A 20,166-nucleotide genomic window follows, 5' to 3' on the forward strand; every position below is an offset into this window, starting at 1 on the left:
TCAATAGAATAAAGAGAAAATCTATAGAATAGGAGAATATATTTGCAAAGCATAGGTCACGTAAAGAGTATAAATTAGAAATGCAATTGTGAAAAAGAAAATGACTTGATTAAAAAATGGACTAAGGCCCTGACAAGACATTTCTTAAAAGAAGACAAATATCCAACAGATGTAAGAAAAAAATGTTGACTGTCACTTGTGACCAAGGAAATGCAAATTAAAACCACAAGACACCACTTTCCTTGCATCTGATAGAATAGCTATTATCAAAGAGATAAAAATAAAATAACAAAATGCTTTCTGGAACGAGTGTGGCGAATAAAGAATCCTTTCACACTCTTGGTGAGAATGTAAATTTGTGCAGCTTCTATAGGACAGAGTAAGATTCCTTAAAAAATGAAAAGAGGACTGTCATAGGATTCAGCAATCCCACCACTGGTTATGTATTCAAAGGAAATGAAATCAGTATACTGCAAAGACACCTGCACTCCCATGTTCACTGAAGAATTACTCACAATAACCAAAACATGGAATCAGGGTAAATGTCTATCACCAGATAAAATGGCAAAGAAAATGTGGTGCATATGCACAAAAGAACACTACTTAGTCTCCCAAGAATGAAAGGAAGGAATTCCTGTCATTTGAGACCACATAGATGAATCTAACAATGTGATGGTATGTGAAATGAGCCAGGTAAAGAAAGATAACAATCACATGTCCTCACCTATGGAATCTAAAAACGTCAAACTCAAAGAAGCAAAGAGTAACACGGTGGGTACCAGAGGTCAAGGCTGTGGAGATCGGGCAGATGTTAAAGAACATGAAATTTCATATAAACAAGGAGGATAAGTTTGAAAGATGAATACTACGTTATGATGGCTATAGCAAATAATATATTGTATACTTGAAAATTACTAAGAAAGAAGATTTTAAATGTTCTCACCACAGGGAGAAAAAAACAGGTAAATATGTAAGGTAATATGTGCATAAAATAGCTTGATTAAACCATTCTATCATGTATATATACATCAATCAAACAGTTTTAAACCATAGATATTTACAATTTTTATCTCTGTCAATTAAACAGATTAGTTTAAAACTGATATGTAATACAGAGAAAATGTCGCTACTAATAAAAACAACTATTAAAATTTATATACACTTGTGTACACGTACATATAAAGTCTAATCATGTTTAGATGCAGTTAAAGTTAATTCACAGAAATTGATTTCACTGGGTTTCTCTTGCAAGAAACCCCCAAACCAATATCCTCTTCTGAAATCCTTTCCCCAAACTCTACCAAATAAAACAAATACGAAGTCTTACTGTTTGTTTGTCTGTTTATTACTGAGGAGGGAACCCAGGGGCATTCTACCTCCAAGCTACACCCCCAGCCCTATTTTTTTTCTTTTTTCTTTCTTTTTTTTTTTCTGTACTGGGGATGGAACCCAGTGGCTACCTCTAAGCTACACCTCCAGCCTTATTTTTTATTCTGAAACAGGGTCTTACTAAATTGTAGAGGTCCTCACTAAGTAACTAAAGCTGGCTGCGAAACTGTAATCCTCCCATGTCAACCCCTCAAGTCCTGGGATTACAAATTTGCACCACCACACCTAGTTGGACATTGTTACTAACTGTTATTAATTCATATTTCTATTATGCCAAGCAACTTGGGTTTTTTTATTGTTGTTGTTTTTGGTTTTGGTGGTCCCAGCCCTGGTTTTTATTCTTAATGTTGATATAGGATCTCACTGAATTGCAAAGGGCCTCAAAGTAGCTGAGGCTGTCAGTGAACTGTGATCTTCCTGTCTCAGCCTCCCAAATGATGGGATTACAAGCAAGCATGTGTTACCGCACCTGGAGAAGTCTTATTCTTTTTTTTTTTTTGCAAATTTTTTTTAATTTTTTATTGGTGCACTGTATTTATACATCATAGTGGGATACAAACTTTTGTAGACATACATGCACACATCGCCCAGTCAGCCCCCACCCGATCCCCACCCCATTCCCTCCCCATCCCTCCTTCCCATGCTTGGCTTAGTGGTTGACATCTAGTATTATAGCAATTTATCCAAAATTAAAAATGATACTCACATAACAGTTTCATTTGTCTGATACCAAGCTTTTGATAACTTAAAGATAACATTTCAATATTTCTTTTTGCTTTCTTTCTTACCAGAGAATATTTTTTTCTTTTCTTTTTTTTTAGGTGAAACTATCATATATTTATATATTTATTTTTCAGAAAAAAAAATCTATCCTAATATAGAATATGGACTCTAGATACCCAAAACGATCTCCAAAAAGAACAAAGCTAGAAGATATATATTTTCTGATTTCAAACCATATAAAGCTACAATAATTGAAACAGTGTAGTACTGTTCTAAAGGCAGATATATAAACCATTGGAGTTAAATAAAGCCTAGAGCTAAATTCTTTCATATATTGTCAAGTTATTTTTGACAAGGTTTCCATGAACATTTGGTGGGGAAAATAATAATCTTTTAACTAAATATTGTTGAAAAATAATAATTACATGGAAAAGAATAAAACTGGACCCTTACCTAACACCATATACAAATATTAACTCAAAACAGATAAAAGACCTAAATATAAATCTTAAGACTATAAACTTTTAGGAGAAAATCTGGGTCATAAAACCTCACAACATTGAAATTTTCAGTGATTTCTTGGATATGATTTCAATGGCAAAGGCAACAGAAGAGTATACAAACTCCCTAAAAAAAAAAATATTGTATATCCAAAGACAATGTAAACAGAGTTAAAAGTTACTGATTGAATGGGATAAAATATTTCTAAATGCTATATCTGAGGGTATATTAATATTCCAACTAGAATTCCTAAAAATTAACAACAATAAAAGCAAACAATACAATTTAGAGATAGGTAAGAGACTAACATAAGTAATGAATCTCCACAGATAACTAATCTTAGTTGTCGGTTGGATGGAAAATCTTGTTTCTCTGGTTCTAGTGTGTGTTACCTATTTCTTCTTTGTAGTTAATCTCTTTGAGTATTTTCTCTAGTGCTGGTTTTGAAGACATAAATTCCTTCAGTTTCTGTTTGTCATGGAAGCTTCTTATTTTTCCATCTAATTTGATAGAAAGTTTTGCTGGGTAGGAAATTTTTGGCTGGAAGTTGTTTTCTTTCAGAGTTTGGTTGTTTCTTTCAGAGTTACTCCAAGCCCTTCTGGCTCTCATGACTTGGTTTGGGAGGTCTGGAGTGATTCTAATTGGTTTGCCTCTGAATGTCACTTGGCCCTTTGTTTTTGTTGCCTTTAAGATTCTCTGCTTGGCTTCCACATTGGTCATTTTGACAATTATGTGGCGTGGGGATCCTCTTCTCCGATCCTGTCTAAAGGGAGTTCTATAAGTTTCCTGGATCTGTGTATCAACCTCTTGCTCTATGGTTGGAAAATTTTCTGCTATTACTTCCTTGAAGAGATTGTTGATCCCTTTGGTTTCACCTTCTTTTCTCTCCTCTATTCCAATTATTCTTAGGTTAGCTCTCTTAAAATGGGCCCATATTTCTTCAATGTCAGATTCCTGCTGTTGGATATTTTTTTCTAGATTAGAAACTATGCGTTCATTTTTGGAATGATCATCTTCTAAGAGTGAGATTCTGTTCTCCACGTGGTCTAATCGGTTGTTCATGCTTTGAATTGAGGCCTTTACTTCATTAATTGCATCCTTTATCTCTTTTTGTCTCTCTCTGAATTCTTTTTGAAGCACCTCTATTATTTCTACAGTTATTTTCCTGATTTGATCTTCTAGAAATCTCTGAATTTCTGTTTTATTGGGTTTTGATGTAGTCGGGTTGTGGGCATTCACTGCTCCATTGTTATTCCTCTTTCCCATGATTTCAGAAGTTTGTGCCTTCTCTGGGTTCTTCCCTTGGGTCACTATGACTTCACTTAAGGTGCTCTGTATCTCGAGTCTGTAGTATCTCTGACCCCACTACTCCTTTACTGGGTTGTATCACAGAGTTTCAGACCCAGGGAGTCAATAGAGGCTGCTTTAGACCATTGGGGGTGCCAGGTTGCATGTTCTCCCATGGTGTGATATCTCTGCCACCGCCACTCCCCCACTGGGTCAAGTCCCTGGGAGTGCAGTACTGGGATTTCTCCTCTCGGGCCCGCAATTTGACTCACTGTTGTTGAATATGCAGATCGAGCTGTAGTGGACTCGGTGAATTTGCTGCTGCTGCCGCCGGTGGCAATATGGCGCCGCTGCCACACCCTCAGCCGTGAGGCTAGCGTATTTGTTCTGTTTTTGAGCTCCACTCTGAGTCCCTGCAGTGTGTGCTGAGCTCAGCCACTGGGAGCTTTAGATGCTCCCTGCGCCGAAAAATCCTGCCCGGCTGTTCCGAAGCGGCTCACCTCGGCTTGCTGTAGGTGTCCGGTGAACTCACTGCTGCTGCCAGCAGTAAGGCGCTGCTGCCATGTCCTCGGGCGTGAGGCCGGTGTATCTTGTCTGTGGCTCTGAGCTTTGTTTTGAGTCCCCTTCCTCTCTGGAGGCTGGTGATATTTTTGTTTCTCTGGTGATGGTGTTTTCTGGCTATGAAAGGTGCTGATTTTGTGGTAATGGAGATTATTTGTTAGCGGGGCTCTTAAGCCCCGCTTTTCTCGGTCGCCCAGTCTTGCTCTTTAATAAACAATGATTTCATCTTTAATGCAGCACCTAGATTTCTCCCTTTACAATTTACAACTCTTCCCTTCAAATTCCATTGGACTCTCTTATTCATCAACCTAGAAACAGGCTCTAGTTATTTCCATTTTTAAGCACACAGGTATTGATCTTCAGTGATAGTGTCACTTTAAAAAGTCATTATAGGCCAGGCATGGTGGTGCACACTGGTAATCCCAGTACTTGGGAGGCTGAGACAGGAGGATCGCACAGGTTCAAAGCCAGCCTCAGCTACTTAGTGAGGCTCTCAGCAACTTAGTGAGACCTTGTTTCCAAATAAAATATAAAATAGGTCTGGGAGTGTAGCCCGGAAGTAGAAGGCCCCTGGGTTTCGTCCCCAGGACCACAAAATAAATAAATAGTCATTTTAGGCCAGGCATGGTGGTGCACGCTTGTAATCCCAGTACTTGGGAGGATGAGACACAAAGATTGCAGGTTCATGGACAGCCTCATCTACTTAGGCCCTCTGCAACTTAGTGAGACCTTGTTTCAAAATAAAGAATAAAAAATAGAACTGGGGAGGATAGCTTGCAGAGGTAGAATATCCCTGGGTTCTATCCCCAGTATTACAATCAGTCAATCAATCAATCAATCAATAAACTTACATATATAGTCATTTTATTTTTTATGTCCCAGAGCTTATTCTGAAAATTTCTATTTGCATATATGACTCTTGAGCTAGGTGCCTTTAGACACATTGAACAAAGTAGAGAAATGATCAGTCCTGACCTATGTCTGATTCCACTCCCCCTAACTCTAGGATAAGCAGTAGGCTGATAAACTATTCCTTGAATCTGACAGAAGAAGGGCATATCTGTATTATGTCCCAAAAGAATTGCATTGTACACATAATAAAAATATTAGTTATCGGTTGTTATGGGTTAATGTTTTTATTAGTTTGTCACCTGTGGCATCAAATAATTCCTTATACAAAGCAAGACAAAGTAAAACAAAGCATAAATCATGGTCAGGGCTTTGAATGTACTCGACATCAAATTTTCCACACTTTTTATAAATGTGCTTTGCTCAGAACCTTTTTCCTGTTTAACATTCAGGACAAAAGTAATGTTCATGTCTCTGGGCCTATTTGTCAAGAAATAACAGTAATGAATGAGAGTCAGATTTGAATAACAAGAGTGAACCAGACATGAGAGAATAGAACAGGCCTAGGCAGCTTCAATTCTCCATCTTAAAATTACTTACTATTGTTGGGAATAATAGAACATCAAACGGATAAATTCAAAACTCAAATTAGTTCCTGTCCTCCCAGGAGACGCTGCCTGCCTGATTCTGATCTGTCTTTCTTGTGCTGTTCTCACTCAAACTTACAGTTTCAAGGGCTAGAGTGTCATTCCATTTGCAAAAGAATATTGGCATTAATGAGAGTTATATTTAGATTTCCTTGCACTGTGAGATGGAATATAATTTAAACTTATGAATTTTAAGGTCACGACAAGGACAGATTGAGCAGCTAAAGTTTTAAAACTATAAAAATTAGCTATTTGGGCAATCACAGTCTTTAAAAAAATTTTGTCCTAGTGAAAAGGGACAAGTCTGAGCTGGGTGTGGTCATGCATGCTGGTAATCCCAGCTACTGGAGAGACTGGTGCAGGAGGATTACAAATTCAAGGCTAGCCTGAGCAATTTAGTAACACCCTATTGTTGGGTATATATCTGAATGGTAGAAAGCTTTGATTAGCATTGATTAGCATGCATGAAGCCCTGGGTTTAATCCCAGTACCTTAAATGGGGGAGGGCAATTTTGCTTTTTTTTTTTTTTTTTGGCAAATAAGGATCTGTCAGGAGTACGCACGCTAGAGTCTGGAAACAATCCCAAAATCTCCATGAATTTTAAAAGCACAGGCCTATTTCTCCTTATCTCACATGGCCACAGCTGGTACCAGCCAACAGAGCAGCAAATATATTAAGAGTTTATAGTCACTATGGCAATGGAGGGAAATAGCTGAGAGTGTGTATTGCATGAGGGATTAAGTATTTCTGTCTTGAAGTGACTGTCACTTCTTGTATGACTTACTGGCTAAAACAAGCCTTATGACCCTACCCATAACAGGGCCAGGAAGTATAATCTCTCCAGGTACTGAAAGAAAAGACAACAACCAATGCAGTATACACAATAAAAATGGCCAAAGTCCCTGCCCTTGGGAACTCTTAGAGAAGGGAGTCAATATAAATACAAAATAAAAAGAGAGATCCTGTTCCACTGCGTAATAACTGGCCAAGAGAAGGAGATAGCCAATAGAGATAGAGATGAATATAAAAAGAGAAGGAAGAGTAGGAAGGTCTGCGTTGGCTCAAGTGCTTGATTGTAAGATGAAGTAGATTAGAAGGTGTATTTTAATATATTCCCTTTGCCTTTCCAGCTTCACTCTCTCCCTTCTACTCTGCTCTGAGCCTTCCAAGTTGGCGCGCAGGGACACCATCAACGGGCCACCTCTTTCTCTAGCTTCCAATTAGTTTCCACCATTGAGAAACACAAGCGAAATTTAGAGGGAGGCAGAAGAGTGATGCCCTCACTCCCTGTGTGATGAGGCTGTGGCTGGCTGGCTGCATCCTCCAACAGTGGTCACAGCTCCTGCCAGCTACCCTCACCACATCCATTCTTGCTCTCTGGAAAGAGAGAGACACAGCAGGACAATCCCAGCTGCTTCAAGCCCAAGAATGGTACCTTCCTATTGTTTTAGTACCCGCACACAGAAGTATTCATTGGGGGTTTTATAACTGTTGTGGCTTGCATTAGGTTTCCCCCAAATTTGTGTATTAAAGCTCTCCATCCTGAGGTATTTGGAAACAAGGACTTTAGGGGATGATTAGGTTTAGATGACATCTTGAGGTTAGGACCTGTATAATGGCATTCATTTCCTTATGAGAAAAGATTTCAGAGAGCTCTTGGTTTCTTTCTCTCTCCCCCACCGCCATTTGAAAATACAGTAAGAAGGCAGCCATCTATAAGCAGCAAAGAGGACTCTCATTAAGAAGTCCCTGTGCTGCCATACTGACTTCAGACTTTCTAGCCTCCAGAAACATGAAAGTCATTTCCGTTGTTTTTTGGCCCTGGATCTATGGTATTTTGTTATGGTAACCTGTGCAAAATAAGATATCATCCTTTTAGTTACCCTCATAATAATATCTTTATTAAACTTCTCTAATATTAACCAATAACTGTATGCCTGTTGAAATCCTTTTTAATGCAATATATGTATTTTTAATTTCAGGCTGTTTATACCTATAATTTCTCTCAAACATAATTTCCCATGCACATGGCAATTTAATTAGGACTTGGAATATGAAGACAAACTTTTGATAAAAAAGGTGAAATACCTAAGTAAATATACCACTCATGTTTTATTTAAGTATTATAAAGAAGATACAACATAACATACTTATTCTGAGAAGTAAACTTGGATTTAGACAGCTCTGGGTTACTCCATTATCTGCACATGTGGTAGCGTTAGATAGTCCAGTAACTCCTCTAATTTTTCTTTCCATTTTTTCCTAAATAAGAATCATCATTTGTACTATAACCAACTTAAAATTTTTTCCCAAAACCTAAATCAGACAAAGGAAGCTACTAATATTTCTCTTAACAAAAATCAATTTCTGATATTATTAATTTTTGTGATATCATTTTGGGAAACATCTTGAAAGTATATCATGTCCATGGGTGCTAGTCCTCACAACTTTCAGGGTCTATGGGATTTTATACTGAGGAGAACTGATTAATTCCCATCACAGGATCTAAAACAACATTAGCAAAAGGCCAAGAAGCAATCTGCACTTTGCTTTACAAAATATTCTCTTCATAGAAGAAACTAATCCAAGTCTTATTACCTTTAATGAATTTTTCACACTACATTCAGGACACTTGATGCAATTTATCTTAATTGATCAATTTTTATGCTTAAAGAAAGTTGTCTGGCAAATTATTTGTTCTACTTGTATATTATTTATTTTCTTGCCTTTCACCTCATTAAGGGCATGACTACCATAAAGAGCTGAAAAATACCAATAAACATTAAGTCCCAACTCCAGCAAATAACATGAGATTTATTTTTACATAAAATTGCTTAATTTTTTTGGTAACACAGAATGTCCTGTGGCTCAATCAAAGAGGATCTTATAGGAGAGTCAAGTCAGGCTTGAGAGCTTGTATATGGTAAGAACACAGAGGATTTCTTGGCAAGCATATTAAATCATTAAAAAATATGAAAACTAACAATTATGGTTATGCAACCAGGAAAGTTTGACTTTTTAAATCCCACGTCCAAAATTATTTTCAAAAAAGTGCTGCTTACATACGACCTCGGAAGGAACCTAATCAACCCATAATCCCAAGATCAAAGTATTGATCAAATGTGTTATATGACCTTAATCAACTTTCTTACCTCTCCAGTGTACATTCCTCATTAAAATGGAAATAGTAGTACACAGGGCAAAGGCTGCAAAAAGAGAGAAATGAAATAAGACATGTCATGTAAAACACCTGATAATTAGGAAAATGCTTAATAATTGTTACAAGCTTTATTATGATGACATATGATAGCTGCTCTAGCTGTAAAATGTTATGACCCATTGCCATTTAGAAAATATGACCTCTCCTGCAAACAGGTTATTTTATATTGCTATATGACCACTCTTTTATTTTAAAGCTTTCCTCTAAACATTTTTATCCCTCCTGCCATCAAACTGACATTTTTGACAGTTTTCAATTTTCTAGATTATCCCATATTAGTATGCCCATGAAGATAACTGGTTTATTAAATAATTCCATCTCAATAAACAAAAGACTTTTTTCTTATTTCTGGTTTATCACAGTTACAGAATATAATAAAACAAGGACAAACGTTATCTTAAATAGCTTAGAAGACCCTTAAGTAAACCAGGTTTTAAATATTTAACATCTGATGTCTACTCATTTGCTTTGAGGATTTACTTTAACTACAAATCTACAAATTTTATAACTTTAAGAAATGAAATAGGCAGCACAGTTGTGTGCACCTAGAATCCCAGCACTTGGAAGAATGAGAGAGGAGTATCTCAAGTTCAAGACCAGCCTGAGGAACTTAGGAGACATTACGTCAAAATAAAAATAACTGGGGGGTTTAGCTCAGTAATAGAGTGCCTCTGGGTTCAATTCTAGTATCAAAATAAAAATAAATAAATAAGGAAAAGTGAATAAGCGAAGTGATTATTCATGTACTAAGGTCTTTTGAATTTCTGAGAGTTATTTCTTTTATAACTCTAAAGTATACTTTTAAAATGGAAAAAGGCATAATCCAAACCCCTTATCATTTTATCTGCAACATCCAACTGATCAAGGTGCTGTTTGTAAAGTACATTCATAACAGATGAGCTGATCGTTGCCATTGGAGTTACTGTGCAAAAGGGGAGCAGAATCAACCATTCATCATCTATTTTTGTTTCTCAATCCAGACTTAAACCGTAAGGAATTAAGCAAGTGAAATTACCCTTTTGAATATTTGTAAGCTTTGTTAACTTTCCCTGAAGAGCTTTTGCTTCAGATATGAATCATTAGCAATCAGAGAGATGCAAATCAAAACTACCCTGAGATTTCACCTAACTCCAACTAGAATGAAAATCATTCAAAACACAACAACAAATGCTGGCAAGTATGTGGAGAAGTGGGAACTATAATACATTGTTGATGGGATTGCAAATGAGTGCAGCCACTTTGGAAAACAGTATGGAGAAGCCTCAGAAAAATGGTAATGAACTTACCATTTGATCCAGCAATACCAGTTCTGGGTATCTACCCAAAAGAAAGGAAACCAAACTACCAAACTAATGCATGCATATCTATGTTGATACCTGCACAATTCACAGTTGCCATACAATGGAACCATCCAAAAATGTCCATCAACAGATGAATGGATTACAAAACTATGGGATATGTACAAAATGGAATTTTACACAGCCATCAAGAAAAACACAATATATCATTTACAGGGAAATTGGTGGAACTGGAGGACATTATGCTAAGTGAGGTTAGTCACAAAAAATAGAAATCAGATGCTCTCCTTAATATATGGAAGCTGGGGAGAAAATGGGTGATAGCAGGAACTCTACATAAATAAGGAAATACTTATAGCAAATAAGGCGACTTAACTGAGGGGATGTGAGGGGGAAAGAGGGAAATTCTCTAATGCACATGATGTACTTTGACAAACATATCAACATCAATCACTAAGCCAAACATGACACGGAGGGAGGGGGTGAGAATAGGGTGGGAATTGGATAAGGGCTAATTGGGTGATGTATGCATATATGTCTCCACCATCTTGTATCCCATTAGGATGTATGACTACAATGCACCAAATAAATAAATAAATAAATAAATAAATAATAAATAAATAAATAAAATATGGATAAAAAAGAAATTAACCATTGCTACCTTAAGTTTAAAACAATAAAGTGTATTGCAGACTGCTCAAGGTAGTCTATTTTTGTACTAGGAATTAAATTTAGAGCATTCTATCTTTTAATTATATCCCCAGACCTTCTTTTTAATTTTTTATTTTTGAAAAAGGATCTCACTAAATTACTGAGTCTGGCCTTGAATCTACAATCCTCCTGTCTCAGGTGCTACCATACACTGTTAAGGTATTCTACTTCTATATTAAAACCTAAAGCTAAATAAAATTTGAGCTTTCCAATTGGATTAGATTTTTTAAATAATCATAGGGTTTTTCTCCATAATAAATATTTATAAGACAAATTCCCTATATTGTTCAAAAGTAAATGCTTCTTGCCTTATGTCCATCCTCATTTGGAGTTATTAATTAGAGAATTAACAGTGACTGCCTGCCTAAAACTGTGAAACAAATAATCAAATAAAACACAATTTAAGAAAAATCCTAAATTTGGCTTGTTTTGTAAGATGACTTTCTTAGATTTCTTCAAAATTGAATGTTATGGAAAGCAGAAAGAGAGAAGGGGGAGGGGAGAGAGGGAAACTGAATCACAGCCACTAGGAATGGCTAAACATTTTTAAAACTTACCAAGTGTTAGTAAGAAAGAAATGGGGCTCTGTTATACTGCTGATAAAGATATAAAATGGTACAACCATGTTAGAAAATAAGTTTGCAGTTTCACAAAATATTAAGCATATTCCTACTATGTGATTAGGCCATTCCAACCTAAATAATACATTCAAGGCAAAAACAGCCTAGATATATAGAAAGACCTGCACACAAATATAAATAACAGCTTTATTTGTTAAAGCCAAAAAAAAAAAATAACCCAAATAGTCCTCAACAAGCAAAAACAAAAACCAAATTATGATACATTCGCAAAATAGGATGCTGTTCAGTAATTAAAGAATGAGCTCTTGATACATTGCAAAAACATGGAGGAGTAACAAAATATTTATGCTAAAGAAAAGAAGCTAGGCATGGAATAATACACTGTGTGTGATCCCATTTTTATGAAAATTAAAACCTTCTAGAGACAAAAATATCAGTGGTTGGATGAAGTGGGAGAGGAGGAAGAAAGAGAGGCCGAAGGGAAAGATGGGAGAAGGTAACAAACAAACGTTGGAGGTGATGTGTACGCTCATTGTCTTGGTGATAGTGGCGCACTGCTTACATGTCTATTGTTATCAAACTATATACTTCAAACATAATGGTTTTATATCAACCATACCTTAATTTAAAGTAAGAAAAAAGAGATGGGAGAAATTCCTCTAGAATAAAATTGACCAAAAGTCATTGCAATGTGTGAAAATTCTTTTGAATCTCTTTTAATTATACATATATATAAGATAATTATAGGAAATTTATATATGAATCATGTAAATAATATGGAATTCAGGTAATGTTTTATGTTTATATCAATATGGACTTCAAGTTACTTTTTGTTAGGTATAACAAAGTATTGTAAGGATTTTTTTTTCCTTAGAAGATGGAATTAAGGATTTACAGGAAAGAGTTGTGAGTTCTGCAAATCATTCAATCAAATACAAACACAGAGAATATATAACACAATCTCAATTGTTGAATCTGAGTTGAATTTATACAAGTGTCATTAAAATATTTATTCATTATTTTGTTTTTTGAAATTTTAAACTAATATGATATATATATATATATTATTCCTTTTTATTTTACTCACCGTCATTCAATAATAAAGCATAATTGTTACATTTTAAATCATCTTTCTATAGCCAGGTGTGGTGGCGCACGCTTGTAATCCCCGCGCTTGGGAGGCAGAGACAGGAGGATCGCACAGGTTTGAAGCCAGCCTCAGCTACTTAGTGAGGCTTTCAGCAACTTAGTGAGACCCTGTTTCCAAATAAAATATAAAAAAGGTCTGGGAGTATAGCCCAGAGGTAGAAAGCCTCTGGGTTCCACCCCCAGTACCACAAAAAAAAAAAATCATCTTTCTATAAAGGAGAAAATGGTAGTAATAAAATATTCGACCATTTAATTGATGAAAATTTATTCTCTATGTGGCTGGAATAACTTCACAGATTACAGCCTAGGCTATTTATGAAGTAAACACCTGATTCATCTAACAGAAGTAATGATAATAGCTATTGCCATTGACATTTTATCCTACAGTCTTTATATGTACTTTAACTCTCTTATCTCTTTTAACGTAACTCCCTTACCAACCCTGTGATGTAGATATTATTGTCATCTGCTATGGACTGAATGTTTAGCCCTTCATCCCCAATTTGAATGCTGAAGCCTAAGTTCACAATACGATGGTATTTGGAAGCAAGGTTTTCCAAGGGAGTTAGGTCATAAGTGATGTTCTCGTAAATGAAAATGGTGACCCTTCTGGACAGAGAGATTAAAGTACCCTCTGTGTTTGCTGTTCACTGTTATTTCCCTCTCTCTGTTTCTCCCTCTCTCCATCTTCCTCTGCTGTGGGATGATATACCAAGAAGACACCATTCTGCAAACCCAGAGGTGTGTCCTCACCAGACAGAGGATCTGCCAGCATCTTGATCGTATCTTCCCTGCCTCTGGCAAGGCTACATTTAACTATCTGCTGTTTAAGCTACTCAGATTGTGCTATTATTTTGTAGTAGCCCAACTCATTGAGATACCATGTCTATTTTGCAGATGAATAAACAACCGCTTGCCCAGAGTTACAAGGATAACTGGAGGAGTGGGAACCCACAGCTGAGCTGTTTCCATGTGGAGCTTGTGCTCTCAAATCCACTTGGTTTATTTGTGCCTGAGGACAAGGCAGAAAACATAATAAGTGAAGCCGGCCTGAGGAGAATAACCAGACAGGGCCTGTAACTCACTAGTGAATTCATTCCCTGTTCCTTAGCCAATATTACCATGCATTTGGGTTTCCTAAGAGAAGTGAGATATTTAGATTTTTATGTAAAACTTCCTGGATTGGTTATACTGATAACATGCTCCATCTTTCAAATATAATACTAGTAAGAAGAAAACATTTTAAGAGTGAATTTGGTCCACATGCTGCCAATTTACAATACTGATAATACAGCAAATTTCCCTTGCCATTGCTGCATTAAAAATGCATTAAGAATTGTCAAGAAATTGTCTTTTTAGGTTCTTTTAGAGTCTGTGATCCAAGTCAAAAATTAGAATATCTTCCTCCATCCATGGTTCCCTGACTGGTGATATTTCTGCAGGTTAGAAACACCTATCGTGCCAAAAGACCAGATGGATGGAACATACAAGTAGCACAGATAGAATTCTGAGCATTCCTTAGCTCTTTACCATTTACTCATGCCAGTAGTACAGAGAGGGGACACAGAAGGCAGAAGGGAAATGCTAGCAACAGAATTCTTTGCAAACCTCTGTCCCTGCCTAGCCCTTTCTTTTCAACCTCCAAGAAGGATTGGCAGACATGACAAAGGTAACAGTGACTACATTCTCTACACAATTCCCCAACAACCACCATGAATGTAGGTGGACACCACACTTTAACCTCACCTTGTACTTTTGCTATTGACCACCCTGTACAGAATCAGGGGTTAAAATATCACTATGCATATGGTTAGCTCTGCTGTCCAGTCTCCAGTAGCACTCCCTTTCTTCACCTTATTATTGAACTCATCAACTCACAGATGGGTCTTTATTCAGGACGAAAGGAAATGAAAAGGGAGAAGTAAAAGAACAGAAGAACCCCCTCGTGAGCACATCTAATCCTCCATAACTAACACTTTGATGCTGGCCACTCCACAAGCAGATGCGACAAGTCAGTGTCACGTACATGTCCAAGTAATACTTATAGTAATGCTTAAGGACTTCTTATGTAGTGAGGTATTAAAGAAGTCACCCTGGAAGCATCTTCGATAAAATGAGGAAGATTCTTGGGCCATTTTATAAATGGAGAAACTGAAAATAAGGTTTCCTGCCTCTGGTAAGGGTTCACATTTCTTAAATGCCATGGATGTTTTCATCACAACACACTATCTCAAAAAGCAAAGATTAGCCACGTGTGGTGGCGCACGCTTGTAATCCCCCTCGCTTGGGAGGCAGAGACAGGAGGATCGCGCAGGTTCGAAGCCAGCTGCACTGGCTTAACAGACCCTGTTTCCAAATAAAAACTATAAAATAGGTCTGGGAGTGTATCCCGGAGGTAGAAGGGTTTCCAGGAACCCCAGTACCACCAAAAAAAAAAAAAAAAAAAAAAAAAAAAAAAAAAAAAGCAAATATTTGTGGGGAAGAGGTAAGAAGTAATAGAAAAAAAACTAAAGCAAATTGTAGAACAAAGATACATACCTCCCTATCCTAAACTCAGCCATCAGCTCCCCCAAAAGATTAAAGCTGCATTTCCCATGCCTCACCTGTTACCACTGTAGTGGAAGCACCTAAGGAATTTTCTCAAAAAGACTCCAAAAACACAAGAAACTAAAAGGCGGATCAATATGTGGGATTGCATTAAACTGAAGAGCTTCTGTACAACAAAGGAAACTAGCAACAACCTCAACAGAAAGCTGAAAGAATGGAAGAAAATTTCTGCCAACTATTCTTTTGATAGAGGACAGATATCTAGAATATACAGAAAACTCAACAAACTCAATGATAAGAAAACAAATATAAAAAATCAAAAAATGGGCAAGTGAACTAAATAAACACTTCACAAAAAATAAATCAAATTGCCAATGAATGCATGAAACAATGTTCAATATCATTAGCAATCAAAGAGATGCAAATCAATACTACCTAACTCAAACTAGAATGGCAATCATTAAAAACACAAACAACAGTAAATGCTGGCAAAGATGTGGAAAAGTGGGAACTCTAATACTTTGTTAGGCGGGTTGCAAATGAGTGCAACCACTTTGGAAAACAATATGGAGGATGCTCAGAAGAATGGGAACGAATCTAACATATGATCCAGCAATACCATGTCTGCATATCTACCCAAAGAATGAAAACAAAACTATAAAACTAATGCAAGTGTATCTATGTTCATAGCCACACAAATCATAATTGCCAAACTATAGAACCAGCCAAGATGTCCATCAACAGATGAATAGATTGTGGAACTATGGAATATGTACACAATGTAATTTTACTCAGCCATAAAGAACAAAATTACATCATTTACAGGGAAATGGATGAAACTGGAGAACATTATGCTAAGTGAGACTAGTCAGTCACCAAAAGAAAGAAATTGAATGTTCTTCTTAATATGTGGAAGCTGGGAGGAAAAGTCATAAGAGGAATTCTAAATGAAGAATGAGAAACCACAGATGGGCAAATAAGGAGGCCTAACTGAGAGTGATGGGGGGGATTGGAAATTCCGTAATGTACATGATGTACATTCACAAACATATCAAAGTAAATCACTAATCCAAACATGAGAAGGAAGGCAGGGGAGAAAATGGGGTATAAATTAGGAAAGGGCTAAATGAGTGATGTGTACGTGTGTGCCTCTGTACTCCAATAAGATGTATGACTACAATGCACCAATAAAAAAAAGTAAAATGTAAAAATGTAAAAATAAAAAAAGAAGATATTTGGGTCCTACTCTAGACCTAAACAGAAATATACACTGATGGGGTAACGAATAGGACTCATCCTTGACAAGTAAATTCTCTATTCCTGAGCTGCTTTCTCAGCCCCAGAATGTGCATTTATTTCAGTATCCTATGGTGAATTTTAACCAGCTCATAAAATGGACCCTCAAAACTTACAGGAGCAAGGCAGAGTCTAAAAATATCTGTCAAACACTCAAAGATTTAAAAATAGACCTTAAAACAGGAAATTGTGTGGGGAGGGGGAAATGGAGATTGAATTCAGGGTCATTCTACCTCTGAGCTATGCCCCAGTTCTATTTTTATTTTTGAAACAGGGTCTCACTAGGTTCATAATAGTCTCATTACTGGCTGAGGCTGTCCTCAAGCTTGTGATCCTTCTAACTCCCAATACTGGGGTTACAGACACGAGACACCAAGGAGTTTTAACTGACACATAAGAGCATAAACATTGTAGATTAATGGAGTACCATGTAATGCTTTAATACATGAACTTGTGCAATGTTTAAGTCAAGTTAAACATACTATCCTTAAATATTTATCATTTTTGTTTTTATTGGTGCAGTTATACATTTCTTTATGGCAAAAACTTTCAAACTCCATTTTTTTTTTTTTTTTTTTTAGTACTGGGGATAGAACCCAGGGGCATTCTATCTCCGAGCTACACCCTTAGCCTTATTTTTTTATTATTTATTTTGAAACAGGGTCTCACTGAGTTGCAAAGGGCCTCATTACTAAGTAGCTGAGGCTGGCTTTGAACCTGAGCAATCCTCCTGTCTCAGCCTCCCAAAAGCTGGGATTATGACCATGTGCTACCACACCAGCCCTCTTCTAACTTTTAAAAATGTTCATTACAATATTATCTGTAGTCACTCTATCATGCAATATAGCACCCCAGATCTTCTTGGTCCTATCTAACTATAATTTGATACCCATCAATCAACACCAGATCCCCAACCTTCTGCTACCCTATTCTCCTGACCTCAGGAAACCACCATTTGATTCTCAACTCTATGACAACATTAGATTTCTTTTTTCAATTTTTCAAATGAGTGAAATCATGCTGTACTCGCCTTTCTGTGCTTGGCTTATTTTACTTAACATAATAATCTATAATCCATCTCTGTTGCCACAAATGACAGGATTTCCTCCTTTATAGTTGAATAGCACTGCACTGCGTGTATGTGCCACATTCTTCTTACCATGATCAGATCACGGATTCTTAGGCTGTTTCATTTCTTGGCCATTGTGAATAGTGTTACAACAAGCACAGGAGATCTGGTCTGTCTTCAACATATTGATTCCACATCTTTTGGCTATACACCAAATTGTAGGACTGCCAATCATATAGTAGTTCTATTTTTAATATTTTGAAAACCTTCATACAGTTTATCATAATGACTGTATTAATTAAAATTCTCACCAATTGTGCAAGGGTCACTGCCCTTTTCTTAACATCCTCACCAGCAATGATTATCTTTGGTCTTTTTGATAATGGCCATTCTCAGTGGGGTGAAATGATATCTCACTGTGGTTTTGATTTACATTTCTCTGATGATTAAAGAAACTTAGCATTTTTTATATACCTGTTGGCCAATTGTATGCTTTTTTTGCAAAATGTCTATTTAGGACTGTTGTCTACTTCTTTTTTTTAATTTTTTATTGGTGCACTGTATTCATACATCATAGTGGGATACAAACTTTTGTAGACATACATGCACACATCGCCAGTCAACCCCCACCAGATCCCCACCCCATTCCCTCCCCATCCCTCCTTCCCATGCTTGGCTTAGTGGTTGACATCTAGTATTATAGCAATTTATCCAAAATTAAAAATGATAATCTCACATAACAGTTTCATTTGTCTGATACCAAGCTTTTGATAACATAAAGATAACATTTCAATATTTCTTTTTGCTTTCTTTCTTACCAGAGAATATTTTTTTCTTTTTTTTTTTAGGTGAAACTATCATATATTTATATATTTATTTTTCAGAAAAAAATCTATCCTAATATGGAATATGGATTCTAGATACCCAAAACGATCTCGAAAAAGAACAAAGTTAGGAGATGTATATTTTCTGATTTCAAACCATATAAAGCTACAATAATTGAAACAGTGTAGTACTGTTCTAAAGGCAGATATATAAACTATTGGAGCTAAATAAAAGCCTAGAGCTAAATTCTTCCATATATTGTCAAGTTATATTTGACAAGGTTTCCATGAACATTTGATGGAGGAAATAATAATCTTTTAACTAAATAATGTTGAAAAAATTAAATTACATGAAAACATTTAAATATTTCTTTTTGCTTTCTTTCTTACCAGAGAATATTTTTTTCTTTTTTTTTAGGTGAAACTATCATATATTTATATATTTATTTTTCAGGAAAAAAAAATCTATCCTAATATGGAATATGGACTCTAGATACCGAAAACGATCTTGAAAAAGAACAAAGCTAGAAGATATATATTTTCTGATTTCAAACCATATAAAGCTACAATAATTGAAACAGTGTAGTACTGTTCTAAAGGCAGATATATAAACCATTGGAGTTAAATAAAGGCATAGAGCTAAATTCTTCCCTATATTGTCAAGTTATTTTTGACAAGGTTTCCACGAACATTTGGTGGTGGAAATAATAATCTTTTAACTAAATATTGTTGAAAAATAATAATTACATGGAAAAGAATAAAATTGGACCCTTACCTAATCCCATATACAAGTATTAACTCAAAATAGATAAAAGACCTAAATATATAAACTTTGAGGAGAAAATCTGGGTCATAAAACCTCACAACATTGAAATTGGCAGTGATTTCTTGGATATGATTTCAATGGCACAGGCAACAGAAGAGTATACAAAACTCCCTAAAAAATAAAAAAAATATTGTATATCCAAAGACAATGTAAACAGAGTTAAAAGCTACTAATAGAATGGGATAAAATATTTCCAAATGCTATATCTGAAGGTATATTAATATCCCAACTAGAAATCCTAAAAATTAACAACAATAAGGGCAAACAATACAATTTAGAGATAGGTAAAAGACTAACATAAATAATGAATCTCCACAGATAACTAATCTTAGTTGTCTGTGGATGGAAAATCTTGTTTCTCTGGTTCTGGTGTATGTTACCTATTTCTTCTTTATAGTTAATCTCTGAGTATTTTCTCTAGCGCTGGTTTTGAAGACATAAATTCCTTCAGTTTCTGTTTGTCATGGAAGCTTCTTATTTCTCCATCTAATTTGATAGAAAGTTTTGCTGGGTAGGAAATTTTTGGCTGGAAGTTGTTTTCTTTCAGAGTTTGGAATATGTTACTCCAAGCCCTTCTGGCTCTCATGACTTGGTTTGGGAAGTCTGGAGTGATTCTAATTGGTTTGCCTCTGAATGTCACTTGGCCCTTTGTTTTTGTTGCCTTTAAGATTCTCTGCTTGGCTTCCA

Source organism: Muscardinus avellanarius (assembly GCF_963383645.1).
Source record: "Muscardinus avellanarius genome assembly, chromosome: 7".
NCBI lineage: Eukaryota > Metazoa > Chordata > Mammalia > Rodentia > Gliridae > Muscardinus > Muscardinus avellanarius.